Below are 4841 nucleotides of genomic sequence, written 5' to 3' on the forward strand. Positions count from 1 at the left end.
CCTCCTCCTCCTCCTCCTCCTTTCTTCTTCTTCTTCTTCTTCTTCTTTTTGGTCCTAGATTAATGTGGCCTGACAACATTGCTCTGGAAGCCATAGAGCAACAAATACCTTTCCCATATTCACCCCTTTTAGGAGCTGACCTTCGGTTAGCCCCAAGAGAAAAGGAGAGAAGACTTTGTCTCAAATGTCTCTCATGAATCAGGCACTGGTCCAAGTGTGGTAGCGCTCAGCTGATGCTCACAGCAACCCTGCCATATACTATTTCTGTTTTGTAGTTTAGGAATCAGACTCAGAAGTTAAGCAAATTTCCCAAAGTCTCACAGGGACTCAAATGCAGGTCTAACAAATTCCAAAGGCCATGCCCTTCACAGAGTACCATGTTGCTCCTCCCCAGAAAAGAAATATATAAGAACAACAACAAAAAAAGTGGATTTAAAATATCCTTTTGTTTAAAAAAAAGGTGGAATTCATAACAAATAGTAAGTGATTAAATTGATAATTCACCAGTGTTAAGCATTCCTGAGAACATGATTGACTGAGATCCTATTCATCTATTTACACAAGGGAATAAAGTCATAAACAGTGTTGCAAAGACATTGGTTGGTAACCAAAGGTTTTCTCTAAGTGCATTGGTGCTGCTTTTGATTAGGGCAAGTGCAGATGCTAACCCAGCTAACTTGCCCTAATGTTCAGGAAGCACTTTATAAACCAGTTGTAACTACTTTACACAAACTGGTAGAATTCATCAGAACCTCTGCCACACGAAGCATTCTAGCAGATTCACCCATGCAGTCATTCCCTAAATGTTTATATTAATGAAATGGCCTGCTTCTGCTATCAAGTGTTTCTGCTCTTCCTTCTCCTGTGGCCCACACACTACGTTAAACATCAGGTATGACAATGCAGAGAGCACTTTCTGATTTTAATAAGTTATATTCTGAAAACTTTGGAAATCAAACCCCTCATTTCAGAGGATAATGGTTATAAAGATGGCTAAATATTACGTTAGTCCACTTAACGTATCGTGTAGATTAAGAGAGCATACCAGAGGGAGTCTGGAGTGGACAGAAGACATCGTCGGTATCATGAGAACAGGATTTGGAATCTTTGAGTTAGTGACACCGGCAACCAGGCTCTAGCTCTTTCTCGGTGCCTTGCATGGTTCTGAGTACCTTATGTATCTATTAATCCTTACAATCCCCTGAAGTTGGTACTATAACTGGTCCCATTTTACCAATGAGAAACGTGAGACACAGGGAAGTTAAGTACTTTTCCCAAGGTCACAGAGCTGGTGAATGGAACCAGAATCTGTAAGATGGGGAAAAATTATATCCATACTCACAGTTTGGAGCTTCTTGAAAAGATATATATGAAAGCACTCAGAAAATTCGAAAGGCTATAGACAGGATTGTTTTTCAAATTCAGAGTTAAAATGCCATAGAGAGTAAGGATGGGTGGAGGGATTTTCTCCCACTTTGATGAACACAGGAACAGCCCAAAGACAAAATTGATATGAAGCTTGAGTTTGGAAATCCCACTTTATCCTTTTAGCATTTCTTTTGATCCCCAGAGCTTCTTCCCAACCTCCTCACCTTCATCTGATGCTCACAAAGCTCACCTCTGTAGGTCTACTTGAACTTTGAGGGGGAGTGGGATGATGGGAAGGGAGAGCTAGAGTTCATGCTTTTCTGATGCTTTGACATCAGTGAGAGAAAAACACACAACATACTAGATCAGTGGCTGATCTTTGGAGTTTTTGCTAGGCAGGTTACATGAACACCACGTGCCCGGTCCTGCACCAAGACAACTGGGAGTGGCCTCTGGTGTTCAGAGAGTGGTCATTTGGGTTGTTTGTAAGTTAGACACTTAGCGGTAAGATCTCTGGCAATTTTTCACAACTTGAATTAAAATACAAACCTCTTCAGACTCTTTAAGAAGTCAAATATGAAGAGTGATTTTGAATGAATAAAATTCTTCTTACTAAAATTTTAATCAATTCTAGCTCATAGTGAAACTTGACAGACTAAAGACTTCTAACACTACACTTTCAACTTCATGGATTTATAATATTAAGGAAGACATAATCCTCCTCTTCCAAACCCAAGTTCAACAAACACAAAATATAATATTTCCATATTTTGAACACTATCACATTTCATTTTATATTCTACTGAAATCAGGGTAATTCTGTTGGTCAGGTCCGTGTTCATTACCGTTACATGTTGTTGATGCTTTAAGACTACAATTAGTATTTATTTTCTTGCGTGATCTCAACTGCTGAAAACAGAAAAACCAAATAATTTTTCTCTCTAGGTGACACCAATGAGATCTTTTTTGTGTGTGTGTGTGAAAATGTGCATTATTACAAACCACCTTCTCTAATCTTTCCTGGGAGAGAAATGGCTCACTATAAAAGATAACTCTGGTCATTTTATTTTATTTTTTTTAAAGATTTTATTTATTTATTTGATAAAGACAGACACAGCGAGAGCAGGAACACAAGCAGCGGGAGTAGGAGAGGGAGAAGTGGGCTTCCCTTCAGGGAGCCCAATGTGGGACTCGATCCCAGGACCCTGGGATCATGACCTGAGCCGAAGGCAGACGCTTAATGACTGAGCCACCCAGGTGCCCAACTCTGGTAATTTTCTTAGATTCAGTGGTAGACCTTTGAATACCTCAATCCAGTTTCTTTTGACTATGATATTAGTTTTCAAAAAAAAATGTTACATTTAATGTAGGAAAATGGACCTAAGAATGGTTGTCTCCCCCCTTTTATTGGACATTTTTTAAAAAAGATTTTATTTATTTATTTGAGAGAGAGAGCGGGCGAGAGAGAGCACAAGCCAGGGTGGTGGGGAGAGACAGGGAGAGGGAGACAAGCAGACTCCCTACTGAGCAGGGAGCCCGATGTGAGGTTCAATCCCAGGACCCTGAGATCATGACTTGAGCCAGAGGCAGATGCTTAACCAACTGAGGTGCTCCTTCCCCTTAACCAACCCAGGCGCCCCTTCCCCTCTTTTTAGGACTGAAATTTTATTTTGATTATTGCCTTAGCAATTATTGCCTTTGCTTCATTGTGACAGTAGTGAAAAATCAAAGCCTTTAAAAATCTTCATATGCCAATTAATATGTTTAAATATATTCTGCTTTAAAATGAGTAGTCGGGCGCCTGGGTGGCTCAGTCATTAAGCGTCTGCCTTCCGCTCAGGTCATGATCCCAGGGTCCTGGGATCGAGCCCCACATCGGGCTCCCTGCTTGGTGAGAAGCCTGCTTCTCCCTCTCCCACTCCCTCTGCTTGTGTTCCCTCTTTCGCTGTGTCTCTCTCTGTCAAATAAATAAATAAAATAAAATGAGTAGTCATAATTGGCATTTACAGGTGGCTCAGGGACACCTGAAACTTTGTGACGATCTCTGGGGCCACCATAAGTCCATATGCCCTTATAGTGCATTTTTAGAGAATGAAGATCTTTTAAGGATTAATAGACATTTGAAAACCAATATTGGTTTGGCTAAGTGAAATTTCTCAGAAATTTGTTGTTGGATGCCAAAGAGGAATGAGGAACAGAGTGGTCTCGTCAACTTGATTGACGTCAGGCCGAAGTGGGTATTGGCAACCAGATGTCCTGACCACGATGCTCATAACACATTGCAACAGCCTTCAGTGAAAGACATGAGCTTGTGAAGCAGCTGTGGTCACCCAGAAGACTCTCCGAATTAGAAACTGGGGCGCAGTGGTCTTACTGTCCCATGCTAAGAATTTCTGAGCGGTTGTGAATGGTAACACAGTAACAGTCTCAGGATAAAGCAACAATGCCTAAATCTTCATGGTAAACTTCAGCCTACAAAGATCCTAGGGATTTATCCATATATTGCGGTGCACAAACCTAGCATGGCATTAGGATTTTAACGGATTTCTGCAAACACATTTTAAATGTGTTTCTTCTTCTCCACTAGAACTTTAGGGTTACTCTTTTCCTATTGCATTTCTATGAAAAACGAAAAGGTTGACTCTTATCTTTCACCAGGGAGCCTTTCAGGTATATAAATAATAGTCATAGCCATGTGTGTTTGATTTATTGCTCAGACCATGGTAACGTTCTGCATGGCCATTGGTGTTCGAAGTTTAAGGGTTGCATGTCTCCTAGTGGGACTATTATATTTTAAGTACAATTCCTGTAACTCTTTTTTATTCTTCCCCCTATATTTAATCTCAGATTATACCATAAAGGTAACCAGCTGCGCAAATGGGAAATGGAAGAGTGCCCAACGTCCTACAGAGTGGATAATCTGAAAAGGGCTGATAAGATCTTTCCAGTCTCAGCAGAGCGAGACCAGAGGGCAGCGTGTGGTTTGCTTTATGCTCGCCTCTCGTTTTGCACCAGGGTCAGGCCTGAGGACACTGTTCTGAAACTAGAGAAGCTGTCTCTTTTTAGTTATTAAGTATGAGCAAGCCTATTCTGTTTAATTGCAAAAACATGATGATGCCAGGAATCTGATCAACTATCGGGAGATTGAAAATCAGGTTTCAGGCATGTCTATTTCCTCTGATGCATCCAGTTCCATTGGAGGAACATGGTATGGATAGGTTAATCTGGAGATGCCTCTAGTCAAATTCACTTCTTTGCAGAGGACTTGAAGCACCAGAATCATTTTACACCTATGGATTATTTGTGTAATACTTTTCCTTGATAAGTTAGTTAATGAAAGGAAAGCCTCTAGAGAAAGTACACTTATATCTTGCTTCTTTATTGATCCATTTAATATCTTTCCTCTTTCTTTTGGGGGGAACTTAATCCAGTGTATGGTGTTCTTATCTGTGACAGCATGACTAAAATAAATC

This window comes from Callorhinus ursinus, unplaced genomic scaffold (genome assembly GCF_003265705.2).
Source record: "Callorhinus ursinus isolate GAN/ISIS: 27379988/994484 unplaced genomic scaffold, GSC_fseal_2.0 scaffold26, whole genome shotgun sequence".
In the NCBI taxonomy this organism is placed as follows: domain Eukaryota; kingdom Metazoa; phylum Chordata; class Mammalia; order Carnivora; family Otariidae; genus Callorhinus; species Callorhinus ursinus.